The 16963-nt window shown below is 38.6% G+C and overlaps 1 non-coding gene across 1 annotated transcript; it reads right to left on the bottom strand.

Annotated features, from left to right (window-relative positions):
- Positions 1-15022: 15022 nt before the first annotated feature.
- Positions 15023-15130, bottom strand: LOC130949238 (small nucleolar RNA R71). Its single transcript, XR_009073352.1, has one exon. It is a non-coding gene; the product is annotated as a small nucleolar RNA R71 (small nucleolar RNA).
- Positions 15131-16963: the final 1833 nt, after the last annotated feature.

The following is a 16963-nucleotide window of genomic DNA, read 5'->3' as shown; positions in this document are numbered from 1 at the left end:
TGTTTCCATGTCCTTATGCTAGCCTTAGGTTGGTTATTTAACCACCTCTTAGCTTGGCCTTTTACAGCAAATGAAAACAGTAATAATCTGTAGACATCCTGATCTACTTCTTTATCATGTACTGTGTCAGCAATTTGTAAAAATTATGCCAGAAACTCTGTAGGTTCTTCCTGTGGAAGACCGGAATACTAGCAACTTTGCTGTACCATGATAATGAGCTGAGGATTCAACTCAAAATTACTAACTCCGATGGAGGGTATACATATACTACTCCCATATGAAGCAGTAGTGGGGTTAGCATATGACCCTAGAGTCCTTCTGGACTTTTCATTTCCACTTAGATCCATGATGGAGAAAGGGAGATGATGTGGATTTATTTTATTTATTTTATTATATAAGAAAAATAATTTTTTAAATAATAAAATAAAATAAAAACTAAAATAAAAATTTAAAAAAATGTTTTATGAAGATTTTCGAAAAAGTGGGGAGAGAGAAAGTGGTTAGGATATTTTTTAAAAAGATGTGATTTTTAAAACGGATAAAATTTTAAAAAATTTTGAAATTGAAATCTGAATTTAAAAAAAAAATCGAAATAATTACTTAAAAATAGTTAGAAAAGATAATTTTTTTATTTTTGAATTTTATTATGAAAGAGAAAAACACACAAAAGACACAAGACTTAAAAATTTTTAAATCCAATGCTCCTTGTTTTCGAAAATTTTGGAGGGAAAATACCAAGGCACACCAAACTTAAAAATTATAAGATCAAAGCACAAAGAAGACTCAAGAACACCTTGAAGACTCACAAGAACAACAAGAACAAAAGAAAGAACACCAAACTTAAAATCTTTTAGAAAACCAATTTAGAATTTTTGAAAACTAAAGAAAAATTAACAAGAAAACACCAAACTTAAAGTTTGGCACAAGTTTTAATCAAAGAAAAATTATTTTAGAAAAAGTTTTAAAAAGAAGATACCCAATTACCAAGAACACAAACCAATGCTCTAGCCAATTGAGCTATAAATGTAACGTGTTTTAAAGAGGTATCTTTAATAAATAAAAATGTTTTTTTGAAAACTAATATTTTGAAAAATGCACAAGAAAAATAAGAAAAGACACAAAACAAGACAAACCAAAGATCAAACAAGAAAAGCTGACAAGAACAATTTGAAGATCAAGGAAGAACAAAGAACATGCAATTCGAAAAGTAAAAGACAAAGAAAAGCATGCAATTGACACCAAACTTAAAACATGACACTAAACTCACACAAAAGACTCCAAGAAAAATTAAAACTAATAAAGAAAAGTAATATTTTTGAAAATTTTTTTAAAAAGGAATAATAGAAGATGCAATCCTAGTGACTCTAAACAATAAAAAAGACAAAATTTTCCTAATCTAAGTAACAAGATAAACTGTCAGTTGTTCAAACTCGAACAATCCCCAGCAACGGCGCCAAAAACTTGGTGCATGAAAATTACACTCACACTATGTAATTCCGCACAACTAACCAGCAAGTTCACTGGGTCGTCCAAGTAATAGCTTACGTAAGTAATGGTCGATCCCACGGAAATTGTTGGCTTGAAGCAAGGTATGGTTATCTTATTATTCTTAATCAGGCTACCGATAGGGTTCTTTAGTTTCAGTTGTAAAAAGTGAAAGAGCATGAAAAGAGTAATGGTTACGCTGTAATGGAGAATGTGTTGGAGTTTTGGAGATGCTTTGTCTTCTGAATCTCTGCTTTCGTACTATCATCTTCTTCACGCATGCAAGGTTCTTTCTATGGCAAGCTGTGTGTTGATGAATCACCGTTGTCAATGGCTACCATCCGTCCTCTCAGTGAAAATGGTCCAAATGCGCTGTCACCGCACGACTAATCATCTGTCGGTTCTCGATCATGTCGGAATAGGATCTATTGATCCTTTTGCATCTGTCACTACGCCCAACACTCACGAGTTTGAAGCTCGTCACAGTCATCCAATCCCTGAATCCTACTCGGAATACCACAGACAAGGTTTAGACTTTTCGGATTCTCAAGGATGCTGCCAATGGATTCTAGCTTATACCACGAAGACTTTGATTAAGGAATCCAAGAGGTATTCATTCAATCGAAGGTAGAACAGAGGTGGTTGTCAGCCACGTGTTCATAGATTGAGAAGGGTGATGAGTTTCACGGATCATCACCTTCATCATGGTTAAGAACGAATGAACATCTTAGAGTGAAACAAGCGTGTTTGAATAAAAAACAGAAATAATTACATTAATTCATAGAGAGACTGCAGAGCTCCTCACCCCCAACAATGGAGTTTAGAGACTCATGCCGTCAGAGAATACAAAGTTCAGATCTAAAAATATCATGAGATACAAAATAAGTCTCTAAAAGTTGTTTAAATACTAAACTGGTAACCTAGGTTTACAGAAAATGAGTAAACTAAGATAGATAGTGCATGAATCCACTTCTGGGGCCCACTTGGTGTGTGCTAGGGCTGAGACTTAAGCTTTTCACGTGCCTGGGCTGTTTCTGGAGTTAAACGTCAGGTTTTAACCTATTTCTGGCATTTAACTCCAACTTGCAACCTGTTTCTGGCGTTCAACGCCAGAATGCAACATGGAGCTGGAGTTCAACGTCCGTTTACGTCATTTATCTTCGCGCAAAGTATGGACCATTATATATTGCTGGAAAGCCCTGGATGTCTACTTTCCAACCCAATTAAAAGCGCGCCGATTGGACTCGTGTAGCTCCAAAAAATCTATTCCGAATGTAGGGAGGTCAGAATCCAACAGCATCAGCAGTCCTTTTTCAGCCTGAATCAGATTTTTGCTCAGCTCCCTCAATTTTAGCCAGAAAATACCTTAAATCACAGAAAAACACACAAACTCATAGTAAAGTCTAGAAATATGAATTTTGCCTAAAAACTAATAAAAGTATACTGAAAACTAACTAAAACATACTAAAAACTACATGAAATTACCCCCAAAAAGCGTATAAAATATCCGCTCATCAGTGCCCGACACACTATTGGGATATAGTGTCCCACACACTTCATATATCGAGAGAATATGGAACTTGGGATATAGTGCACGTCACACTCTCGGAATATAGTGCCCGTCACACTCTTGGGATATAGTGCCCACCACACTCTTGGGATATAATACCACTACACTATTGGGTATAGTGCCCGACACACTACACCAACAGAGAGAGAACTGCGAACAAGCGAGATTTCTCTACCATCCATACTTGGGTTACAACTACAAGTCAACAATTGTCTCAATTTCATCTTAGAGCAAGCGGGACAAAACCACAATCCTTGCATCTACTCAGGAAGATCCTTGATGCACGCTGGATCGTTGGTTAGGAATTGAAAGAGTGGATGTTGCGAGTATAGCTCCCAACCAACAAAATCGGCGTGGACCAAAGTTTAGAAGAAGAATGTCACAATTCAAATTAATAAAAACCAGGAGTTTTACTTCCCGGGTCGTTTACCCTTGGACTAGCAATTAGGTGCGCAAGTTTGGTTGTGATGTCGGGGTTTTCACACATAAAATGGAAATTAAAGGAATTAATAATTAAATAAACTAAAGCAATGGAATAACAAAGAGTCAAAAGTAACAATCAAGGAAGACAATGAACTAAACAAGCATGAATGGAACCATTACTAAGCTTTTACTAAATCAAAAGACAATTAATGCAAATTAAAGAAGATTGAGTCAATATACTAATGAGAATTTAATTCAATGCATGAAAGAACCTTGACCTGGAGTTGAGAGTTAAGGAATCTTATCCTTGTCATAACCACAACCATGACAATTATAATGAGTTAGTCCCACTTAGTTAACCCCTACACATTGGGGAAATTCAAGTAGGCATAATTGGCCTTAATCCACAAATCCTAGCTAATTTACTAATTGATCTTAGTAAAAAGCTAGCATTAGTGGAAACAAGAGCAACTAACAACCCAAAATTACCACTTAATGTTGGACATTAATGACTTTAGGATCGTAGTTACTAACACTTGGTGGGCATAATAACAAAATATAGAAACTTGCTAAAGATAATTGAAACTATGACTAATCAATATAAAATATCAACAATAGCAACTCAATCAAACATATATAAACCTTAAAACATTAAATTCATCAACAAGAACTCAAGAATTCAAAGGTAAATACACAAACAAAGTAACTTCAATTATAAGAAAGTATGAGCAAATATAGTGTAATTGAAGAGAAAATTAAAGACTACTTACAATAGAAACAAGCTAGAATCCAAGATTGAAATGTAAATTAGCAACTCTACTAAGAATCCTAATAAAACCCTAATTGAGAATTAAGAGTGTTTTCCTAAGAAAAACTAAACTAAAACCTAGCTAAACTTCTAAAAATGATGTATGTATGTGTATGAATGTGGTTCCCTTTTGATAGAGCTTCAAAACTTTAGATTTGGGCCAAAGAAGCCCGCAAAATCGTGAGGCACGTGACATTTTAAGTGAATCACGCATTCGTACTTGTGCGTACACACATCAATTGAAACTCCTCTTGTGCGTACGCACATACTAGTGTTTTTGTTTCCTTTGTTTCTTTATGAAATCTCCCACTTTGCATGCTTTCCTTCCACTTCTCTAAAGCCATCCTTACCTATTGATTCTGAAATCACTCAACAAAATGTATCATGATATCGAATAGAATAAAAGTAGAATTAAATTAACTATTTAGAGCATAAAAAGCATGTTTTCAACATTTAGGTGCAATTTCGAGAGAATTCACAAAAGCATGCTATTTAAGTGAATAAATGCAAGTTTATGTGATAAAATCTACTCAATTCAAGCAAAAAATTATCATAAAATATAGACTAATCAATTCTCCCACACATAAGCAATAGCATGTCCTCATACTAATCACAAAGGAGAAGGATCAAAGGAGAAATAATTTATTGAATGTAACTACATATATGCATGCAACTATTCTAATTGATGCTATCTACTTCTATCTATTCTATAAGTTTCTATTGACTTTGTCAAAACAAACAAACAAATTTCTAATCAAGCATATAGATATATAGGGCTAACACAAAATAATAGTTCAATGCAATCAGAATCCTATGAATTGATTTGAGTTTTCAAAAGAGTGTAGTAACTTGCAAGATAATACATAATGAGAGATGGAGACATAGAATTGAGCAATCGAACCCCTCACTGGATATGTATACACTCTAATCGCTCAGGTGTATAGGGTTGATTCACTCAATTCTCCTCTAATCATGCTTTCTAATATTTATTCTTCATCTAACAATCAATAAAAATTGATGCATGTATGCAAGTATCATGAGGACTTTTCAAGGTTGTAATGGAGTTAGGATCAAGGTAGGATATTTATGGTTAAGTGGAATAAGAATTTGAATCTTTGATTAGCTTAAACATCCATCTAATCTATAACAACCTAATCACTATAATGCAATCTAACTACCCGTTATTCACTTCTCCACATATTCATGCATTCTTTCCAATTCACATCACATATGCATTCATTGTTCACATTTTTCTTTTCTTTGGGGTAACCTTTGTCCCCTTTTATTATTTTTTCTTTCTTTTTCTTTTTATTTTCTTTTTGAAACATAATATCTACAAAAATTTTCAAAATACATTTGGTTTAAGCAATTAAAACATGAATATGTACCCAGATTCCAAAACTTCTCATGAATACCCAAAATAAACTTTTATCTCTACCAATGTTTTTCAAAATTCTCCCACACTTAACTGATACACACTCTTTAACCTAAGCTAATCAAAAATACAAATCATGGAAATTCATAGTTTTCTGCTCAGGGCCATGATGTGTTAATATCAAGAACAAGAGGGGTTGATAAGACTCAAAAGTGGTTAACAACGATAGATTTAAAGATGAGGCTATATGGGTATGTGAGCTTTAATTGCAACAATGGCCTCAATCATTCTAAATACATTCAAACATCAAAGATTGGACATAAAGAATTGAACAAATCCAATATTACAATCATAAAAGAGAATAGCACAAAAGAATAAAGATTGTGGTTAAAACGATGCAACCACATATTAAAAGCTCAACAACTCACAAGGTTTTAATTCTAAATCTTTTCTATGTTCCACAAAATAGTTCAAGCAAGTTCACAAAGAAATTTCAACTCAAATCAATGGGATGCTCTAAAAAATATTTCTTGGAAATTTTTTTTTGTTTTCACTAAGTTTATTATCTATGTATGTATAATGTGTTGGATGAAATTCAAAAATCCTAGTTCTTTTTCCTAATTTCTATTATCCAAAAATCATCATGAACATTTAGGAAGGAATGAACTAGGTGTCAACTACTATTCAAAATATCCAATCACAACTAAGATCTCTAGAATATATATAGACCAAAATAAAAATGCAATAGCTAGAATAAAAACTAGGAGTAAGCTTATATATATATATATATATATATATATATATATATATATATATATATATATATATATATATATATATATATCTGTGTGTGTGTGTGTATAAAACCAAAATAAGAAAGTGCAAGTGCAATAGTTAAGAGTTACTAATAGATATCTACCAGAAAAAAAACATAATAACAGAAATCAAAATAGAGTGCAAGTGTTCAGAAAAGAAATTTTACGGCCCAAAAGTCGAGAATCCTACCCTACACTTAAATTCTACACAGTCCTCCATGCATGCGGCTAATCCGGAGGGAGAAAGACTCTAAGCATCTCCACCTTCTGCTGGTGTATGTGGGGGCTCGAGCAGCTTGTAGACCACCATATCCAGTGTTAGCTCAGTATCCCCATGCTCTACATCGTCCTCCTCCACTGACTCAGGTGAATCCATAGCAGCCGGTCCAGGATCTCCTCCTTCTATCTTCACTGCTATCCATTAGAATCACAGTGCATTCTGGTGCTCATTCTGGCGAACCTCTTGTAGGAGCTATTGGACCATCCCAAATAGACACCGGTTAGGAGGCATTAGTGCTGAGGATGACGATGGGCTGATGATGATGATGGCTCAGATTTTCTCCTCTTGGTTCCCTCTTGGCCGACTCATCCCATTCACTAAAGGGAAGGAACTAGTGACCGCTCGGTATTTGAAACATAATGTCGGCCAGCCTTCTTTCTAACCTGGTGATGGTTCAGAATTTACTACCCATTTCAAAAATTAGTGAATTAGTTCTTTTTGCAAGCGCACCAAAATTATCGCCAAGTAATAACCCACAGTGGATTGGGATCGTATCCACAGAGATTGGCAAATTCAAGAAGTTTTAATTGATTGATGAATTAGTCAAGCGAATCAATAAGATTGTGAAGTGCAGAATTGTAAATGACATAAATGTAAATGACTAGACTATAAAGAAAGGCTATAAAATGCAGAAACGGAAATCGCAAAATGTAAAGTGCTGAATCATAAATGACTTGAATGTAAATGGGAGTGGGGATTTGCTGAATGTAAAATTAAGCTGTAAAGAAATGGATAGATAAAAATGGCGAAGTTTATTGAGATTGGGAGATGTTGTCTCTTTGGATTAAATCTAGCATATATCCTCTTCAATCATGTAACTCATTGACCTCTTGGCAATCATGATTGATTGAGCTCCAATCCCTTGGTGACTCAATCTCTCAGATCTTGATCAATAGCCAATTCCTTGGTCTAATTGCTCATGAAGAGAGATATGCTTGGTCCCTGATTATACCACACACCCTCATAGGTCCAGGTAGAGGGGGAATTATATGTCATGTATTCCATCACCAAAACCCAGAATCTACTCAAGTGTGAGAAGGGATTTCAAGCATGGTTTAATGTTTCCTTTCCAAAGGTTCCCATGAAACCCAATTGCATTCAATCTCTTTCCTAAGATAATTGAATACTAAGCATTAAGAACGAATTTCCTTCTAGCAAATCAAAGAGAGATGAAGAGAAGAAGGATTTTCACTATTATCAATCCATCAAGTACAACAAAGCTCCCTCCCTCAATGAGAGGGAAGTTAGCTACTCATAGCTTGAAAATTACTCAAAAGTGGAGTGTAAAAGTGAATCTAAGACTAACTGCCTTAACCCTTTCTTCAGTACTCTTTTGGGGTATTTATACTACTATAGTAAAATAAAAGAATTACAAAAGTGAAAAGGGAAAATTACATTTTGGAGGGAAAAGAAAACTCAATAAGCGTGACTTCCCAGCTGGCGTGTGGCTGGCGCTTTGCCGGCGTGTAACGTGCCCTTCATTTCTAGCTTGGCATGCCACGCCCAATCCTTCAAGTGGCACACTCAGCTCTCTATCAACATTGGCGTGCCACGCCTTCGAACTCAAGTGGCACGCCCTTGCCTTTTTCCACTTTTCTTTGCCTCTGGAAACTTGAACTAGCGTGGCACGTTGTGTGCTTTGGCTAAGCTCCTTTGGAAAGTTGCACTAGCGTGGCACGCCCAGGGTCTTGCGTGCCACGCCCCTTTGTGAGTGAGTGGTTCCTCTATTTGGCGTGCCACGCCATGAACTCAAGTGGCATGCCCTAATGCTTCTTTGCCCTCTGAATGACTTGGCGTGCCACACCTGGTTGCTCAAGTGGCACGCCTAAGTGAAGAATAGTGAGTGGCGTGCCACGCCTTTGATACTAAGTGGAACGCCCCATGTAATTGGCCTCTTTCATCCTCTCTGTAATCTTATACCAGCGTGCTACGCCTGAAGATTGGCGTGCCACGCCCATGTTCTTGTCTTGTCCCAGTAGTTGGCGTGCCACGCCTCGGCCTTCAAGTGACACGCCATAGTGACATGCTCGGGTTGGCGTGCCACGCCTTCGACACCAAGTGGCATGCCTAGTCCTTGCTTTTGTTATCTTTGTGCATTGGCGTGCCACGCCTGGTTGCTCAAGTGGCACGCCTAAGTGAGGTTGAGAGGTTGGCGTGCCACGCCTTTGACTTCAAGTGGCACGCCCAGTCTTTAATTGCCTTCAGCCCCTTCTCTGGATCATTGTACCAACGTGCCACGCCATGCTGCTCAAGTGGCACGCCCATGCATTTGTGCACTCTTCAAGCTTGGCGTGCCCTGCCTGGGTTCTCAAGTGGCACGCCCAAGTGACTTCTTGGAGCTGGCGTGCCACGCCTTTGACACCAAGTGGCATGCCATAGTGGAGGTTCTTCTTGAGATGGTGAGTTGGCGTGTCACGCCCCTTTGCTCAAGTGGCATGCCCATAGTAGTTGATGGGTCAGACGTGCCACACCCAACCTGGCGTGCCACGCCCCTTTTGTGTCCTCCATTTTGCTCTCTGGAATTTTGTACTAGCATGCCACGCCCATACATTTGTGCTTGGACTTCTTCTCTGGACTTTAGTACTGGCGTGCCACGCTAGTGCATTTTTGTGGCGTTTGCTCCCAAGTGGCACGCCAGTTTCACAAGCCCAGCTTCTTGTTTGTCTTCTTCCCATTTTTGATGCCCTTTTTCACCTGAAATTCGGCACAACTCATCTCAAAGTAGTGTACCATAATATTCATCAAATAATGCATGAATTGTACTGATCAAATAAGATTTATGCTCTTTTATGGTCTTCTTTATGCAAGAAAGAAGGGTAGATGATGCAAGTCATCACAACAGCAAACTTAAGCTTTGCTTGTCCCAAGCAAATCAATGTGAGTAAACCTTTATATCTTGAGGCCTTGGCTTCGAATGACTGCAATACAACTAAGAGTAAAACTAAGTGTCCAACACATGTATGAATGTTTTAATTGTCATGGAAAGCTCTTGGATCCTTTGAGGGTTTCTTCAGGTATAGGCTTCAGGGGTCCTTTCTATTGATTGTCACCTTGAAGTAGTAAGGATTGTTTTGCTTTCTTGACCACGACTCTAAGTGTTTTGTCTCAAGACAACCCTTTAATTAGGATTTCAATTAGAATTCAGAAATTGAAAAGTGTCAACCATGGGACTCAACAACCTTGAGCAGCTTCATCTTTAGTTCATTGGCCCCTTCCCTTTGTCCTTCTTCTTGGGAGGGGGCGAGCCACCTTCATCCGGCTTGGAGGAACCTTCTTTTGCTTTGGTATCCTTGGGCTTGGGCTTGGGCTTCCAGAATCCTAACCTCCTCATGTAATTTCTTTCATCTTCCTTATGTTTGGCTAGGATTTCTTCTTGTCTTGCACTAAGCTCTTCCATCCCTTGCATGAAGGTTGGGTATCCTGGGTTTAGAGCGGCTAAAACGTTACACAAATGATTCAACTTGGCTTGTATGTTGATGTCATACTGCCTCCTGGATATGGTCCTAGCATCATAGAGATTTTTGAATTCAGCCAAGTTCCTCTGTTGCCACTTGCCTTGCTCTGTTATTTTGTCTAGTGCACTTCGCACCTCTCCCCAGTCAAATTGTTCTTACTGCTCCTTCCTCATATGCTTCCAACTCCCTTGGAGTTGTTGAATGTTCTGGTTGACTTGGCTCCATTGTTGTTGCTGAGTCTCCTTGAATTGATTAACATCTTCCCTCAAGTGGTATAGGTCTCCCTTCATTTAGTGTACATCTCCTTGCAATTGCTCCCAGTTGAATCCCTCTAGAAATTGTTTATATTGGTAGTGTGGAGGTGGTTGAAGTGCTAGGAAGTGATGTTGCTCTTCTACCTCTTCCTCTTGTTGTTGTTGTTGTGGTTCATGAGCATGAGCTCTTCGTTCTCTAGCCCTATTGAGTGGGTGGACAGCCACCACTTTGGCCATCTTTTTTGCAGTTATTAATTTGTCTTGCTTCACAAGCACTTCATCAATGATCTTTTCAACTCCAGCCTCATCACATGGCCTCTGTATAATGCTGGGGAATGCCAACCTTGTGTTGTCATTGGTACTTTTCAGCACTTTGTTGATGTTGTTGGCGATCATCTCTCCCACCTTGATGTTTTCTCCTCTCATGATGCTGTAGATGAGCACAGCTCTCTCCTTGGTCACCTCTGAAGTGTTGGATGTGGGGATTAGGGTCTCACAAATTCTAGCCACCCACTAGCTTGGGGGCTCAAATCTCTTCTCCTCAATTGGTTGGGTATCCCATTGATGAGCGGATAATTTGTATACTTTTTGGCATTGTTTTTAGTATGTTTTTGATATGATATAGTTAGTTTTTAGTATATTTTTATTAGTTTTTAATTAAAATTCACTTTTCTGGACTTTACTATGAGTTTGTGTGTTTTTCTGTGATTTCAGGTATTTTCTGGCTGAAATTGAGGGACCTGAGCAAAAATCTGATCCTGAGACCAAAAAGGACTGCAGATGCTGTTGGATTCTGACCTCCCTGCATTCGAACGGATTTTCTGGAGCTACAGAAGCCCAATTGGCGCGCTCTCAACGGCATTGGAAAGTAGACATCCTGGGCTTTCCAGCAATATATAATAGTCTATACTTTGCCCAAGATTTGATGGCCCAAACCGGCGCTCAAAGTCACCTACAGAAATTCCAGCGTTAAACGCCGGAACTGGCATAAAATTTGGAGTTAAACGCCCAACTGGCATGAGAGCTGCGTTTAACTCCAGAAAAGGTCTCTACACGAAATTCCTTCATTGCTCAGCCCAAGCACACCAAGTGGGCCCGGAAGTGGATTTTATGTCATTTACTCATTTCTGTACACTTAGGCTACTAGTTTCTATAAGTAGGACCTTTTACTATTGTATAGAAAAATCTTTTGATCACTTTTAGATCTCTAGATCATCTTTGGACATTTAGTTCTTAGATCATTGGGAGGCTGGCCATTCGCCATGCCTAGACCTTATGCTTATGTATTTTCAACGGTGGAGTTCTACACACCATAGATTAAGGTGTGGAGCTCTGCTGTACCTCGAGTATTAATGCAATTACTATTGTTCTTCATTCAAATTCGCTTGTTCTTTTACCAAGATATCACTTGTTCTTCAACATGATGAAGGTGATGATTGACGCCCATCACCATTCTCACCCATGAACAAGGTGACTGACACCATTCTTGTTCTACAAGCATCTGAGGCTTAGTGAATATCTCTTGGATTCCTGATTGCACGCTGCATGGTTGATCGCCTGACAACGAGTGCTCGCCTGACAAACGAGCCAACCATTCCGTGAGATCAGAGTCTTCGTGGTATAGGCAAAACTGATGGCAGCATTCAGAGAATCCGGAAGGTCTAACCTTGTCTGTGGTATTCTGAGTAGGATTCAATGATTGAATGACTGTGACGTGCTTCAAACCTGTAACCTACTGGGCGTTAGTGACAGACGCAAAAGAGTTATTCTATTCCGGTAGGGGAGGGAACCAAACCGGTGATTGGCAGCACTGTGACAGAGTGTGTGCATTAGCTTTCACTGCGCGGATGGGAGGTAGCTGCTGACAACAGTGAGACCCTATACGAGCTTGCCAGGAAAGGAGTAAGAAGGGTTGGATGAAGACAGTAGGAAAGCAGAGAGACGGAAGGGAAGGCATCTTCATGCGCTTATCTGAAGTTCCTACCAATGAATTACATAAGTATCACTATCTTTATCTTTATGTTATTTTCGTTCATCACCCATATATATCTGAGTTTGCCTGACTAAGATTTACAAGATGACCATAGCTTGCTTCAATACTAACAATCTCCGTGGGATCGACCCTTACTCACGTAAGGTTTATTACTTGGACGACCCAGTGCACTTGCTGGTTAGTTGTGCGAAGTTGTGTAATGCCATGGTATTATGCGCACCAAGTTTTTGGAGCCATTACCAGGGATTATGAGAGTTGTGAAAAAGTATAGTTCACAATTTCGCGCACCAAGTTTTTGGCGCCGTTGCCGGGGATTGTTCTAGTTTTGAGCAAGCCTTTGGTAACATCAGTGCCAAGATCCGGCAACAACATCAATTTTTTTGGTGTTATTGCCCGGGATTGTTTAGGCTGGACAACTGACGGTTCATCTTGTTGCTTAGATTAGGTATTTTTTTTTCGAAATTCTTGAAGATGAATTCTAGAGTTTCATGATGATTTGTTGAAATCTGGCTGGCTGAGAAGCCATGTCTAATCTGATTGGACCGAGGTTTCAACTTATCACCACAAGAGCTTGTTGATTTCATATCAATCTTGCTTTTGGAGCAGTGATTTGCTAAGGCTTGGCTGACCTTTGGTCATGTCTAGTGTTTTGGACCGAAGCTTTCTTTGGAAGCTTGGCTGGCTGTGAAGCCATGTCTAATTCCTGGACCGGAGTCTTAGACTAGCACTGCACTGATTCCTGGAATTCTCATTAAGAATTTTGATACCTTCTTTTTCCACTTAATTTTCGAAAAACACAAAAAAATTACAAAATCATAAAATTCAAAAATATTTCTTGTTTGAGTCTAGTGTCTCATCCTAAGTTTGGTGTCAATTGCATGCATTCATATGTCTTAGTGATCTTCAAGATGTTCTTGATGATTCACTTGCTCTGATCTTTGAATTCTATTGACTTGAGTATTTTGTGTGTCTCATATGCATTTTCAGTTCATTAGTGTCAGTAGTATACAAACTGCTAAGTTTGGTGTCTTGTATGCATTGTTATTTGATTCTTGTTGCATTTTAATTATTAAAAATCCAAAAATATTTTTAATTTGTGTCTTTTCAAGTCAATGATACAAGGGATTGAAGATTCAGAACACACTGCAGAGGAATTATACAGAAAAAGCTGAGCATTCAAAAATGCCCAGTGAAGAAGGCAGACTGGCGTTTAAACGCCAGCCAGGGCACCTGGTTGGGCGTTTAACGCCCAAAAAGGTAGCACTTTGGGCGTTAAATGCCAGAATGTATACCATTCTGGGCGTTTAACGCCAGGATGGTGCTAGGGGGAAGATTTTGTTTTCAAATCAATTTTCTTTAAGTTTTTCAAAATCAAATCTTTTTCAAATCATATCTTTTCAATCAAATGTTTTCAAAATCAATTTCTTTCCTTTTTCAAAGATACTTACTAACAATTAATGATTTGATTGAACATCTCAAATTTGTTGCCTTTTGTTAAGGAAGGTTTTATGTTTGAATCATCTTTTCTTGTTAGGCAAGTCACTAATTTTCCAAATCAAATCTTTTAAAATAATTTTCAAAACATATCTTTTAAAATGGTTTTCAAATCATATCTTCTCAATCACATCTTTTTAAGACAATAACCTTTCAATCATATTTTTTTTTATCATATCTTTTTCAAATTGGTTTTCAATCAAATCTTTTTAGTTTCTAATTTCAAAATCTTTTTCAAAAATCACTTGATTTCTCTTCCACTTTCAATTTTCGAAAATCATCAATCAAATTTTCAAAATGTTTTCAAAATCTTTTAATTGAATTTTCGAAAATCCTCTTCCCTCCTTCTCACATCCTTCTATTTATGGAGTACCACTCCTTCTTAATGCACAATTCGAACCTTATCTAATTAAAGTTCGAATTCTTCTTCTCCTTCTTCTTTCTATTTCTCTTTTCCTCTGACATTTCAAGGAATCTCTATACTGTGACATAGAGGATTCCATATTTTCTTTTTCTCTTCTCTTTCATATGAGCAGGAGCAGAGACAAAGGCATTCTTGTTGAAGCTGATCCTGAACCCGAAAGGACCTTGAAGAGAAAGCTAAGAGAAGCCAAGGCACAACTCTCTTTAGAGGACCTGACCGAATTCTTCAAGGAAGAAGAACCCATGGCGGCCGAAAACAACAACAATGCCAACAATGCAAGGAAGGTGCTGGGTGACTTTACTGCACCTACTCCCGACTTCTATGGGAGAAGCATCTCTATCCCTGCCATTGGAGCAAACAACTTTGAGCTTAAGCCTCAATTAGTTTCTCTAATGCAACAGAATTGCAAGTTCCATGGACTTCCAATGGAAGATCCTCATCAGTTTTTAGCTGAATTCTTGCAAATCTGTGACACAGTCAAGACTAATGGGGTTAACCCTGAGGTCTATAGACTGATGCTATTCCCTTTTGCTGTAAGAGACAGAGCTAGAATATGGTTGGATTCTCAACCTAAAGAAAGCCTGGACTCTTGGGAAAAGCTAGTCAATGCCTTCTTGGCAAAGTTCTTTCCACCACAAGATGGAGTAAGCTTAGAGTGGAAGTCCAAACCTTCAGACAGAAGGATGGAGAATCCCTCTATGAAGCTTGGGAAAGATACAAACAATTAATCAGAAAATGTCCCTCAGACATGCTTTCTGAATGGAGCATCATAGGTATTTTCTATGATGGTCTCTCTGAACTATCTAAGATGTCCTTGGATAGCTCTGCTGGAGGATCTCTTCATCTGAAGAAGACGCCTGCAGAAGCTCAAGAATTGATTGAAATGGTTGCAAATAACCAATTCATGTACACTTCTGAAAGGAATCCTGTGAACAATGGGACTAGTCAGAAGAAAGGAGTTCTTGAGATTGATGCTCTGAATGCCATTCTGGCTCAGAACAAGATATTGACTCAACAAGTCAATTTGATTTCTCAAAGTCTGTCTGGAATGCAAAATGCACCAAATAGTACTAAGGATGCTTCATCTGAGGAAGAAGCTTATGATCCTGAGAACCCTTCCATGGAAGAGGTGAATTACCTAGGAGAACCCTATGGAAATACCTACAATTCTTCATGGAGAAATCACCCAAATCTCTCATGGAAGAATCAAGAGAGACCTCAACAAGGTTTCAATAACAATAATGGTGGAAGAAACAGGTTTAGCAATGGCAAGCCTTTTCCATCATCTTCTCAGCAACAGACAGAGAGTTCTAAGCAGAATACTTCTGACTTAGCAACAATGGTCTCTGATCTAATAAAGACCACTCAAAGTTTCATGAATGAAACAAGGTCCTCCATCAGAAATTTGGAAGGACAAGTGGGTCAGCTGAGCAAGAAAGTTACTGAACTCCCTCCTAGTACTCTCCCAAGTAATACAGAAGAAAATCCAAAAGGAGAGTGCAAGGCCATCAACATGGCCGAATATGGAGAGGAAAGAGAGGAAGAAGACGCCACTGAGAAAGACCTCAGTGGGCGTGCACCACTCTCCTCTGAGTCCCTCAATGAGGAACCATGGGAATCTGAGGCTCAAATTGAGACCATAGATATTCCATTGGACTTACTTCTGCCATTCATGAGCTCTGATGAGTATTCTTCCTCTGAAGAGGATGAGTATGTCACTGAAGAGCAAGTTGCTAAATACCTTGGAGCAATCATGAAACTGAATGACAAGTTATTTGGAAATGAGACTTGGGAGGATGAACCTCCCTTGCTCACCAAAGAACTGGATGACTTGTCTAGGCAGAAACTGCCTCAAAAGAGGCAGGATCCTGGGAAGTTTTCTATACCTTGTACCATAGGCACCATGACCTTCAAGAAGGCCTTGTGTGACTTAGGGTCAAGTGTGAACCTCATGCCCCTCTCTGTAATGGAGAAATTAGGGATCTTAGAGGTGCAAGCTGCAAGAATCTCATTAGAGATGGCAGACAACTCAAGAAAACAAGCCCATGGACTTGTAGAGGATGTTCTGGTTAAAGTTGAAGACCAGTACATTCCTACTGATTTCATAGTCCTAGAGACTGGGAAGTGCATGGATGAATCCATCATCCTTGGCAGACCCTTCCTAGCCACAGCAAAGGCTGTGATTGATGTTGACAGAGGAGAGTTAATCATTCAAGTGAATGAAAAATCCTTGGTGTTTAAGGCCCAAGGACATCCCTCTATCATCATGGAGAGGAAGCATGAAGAGCTCCTCTCAAAACAGAGCCAAACAGAGCCCCCACAGTCAAACTCTAAGTTTGGTGTTGGGAGGCTACAACCAAACTCTAAGTTTGGTGTTGAAACCCCACATTCAAACTCTAAGTTTGGTGTTGGGAGGTTTCAACACGGTTCTGAGCATTTCTGAGGCTCCATGAGAGCCCTCTGTCAAGCTAATGACATTAAAGAAGCGCTTGTTGGGAGGCAACCCAATGTTTTATAATTAATTATTTTCTTTTGTTATTTTATCTTTTTTGTAGGTTGATGATCATAAGAAGTCACAAAAACAATG

This window comes from Arachis stenosperma, chromosome 1 (assembly GCF_014773155.1).
Source record: "Arachis stenosperma cultivar V10309 chromosome 1, arast.V10309.gnm1.PFL2, whole genome shotgun sequence".
NCBI lineage: Eukaryota > Viridiplantae > Streptophyta > Magnoliopsida > Fabales > Fabaceae > Arachis > Arachis stenosperma.
This window is presented reverse-complemented; position numbering and strand designations above follow the sequence as displayed.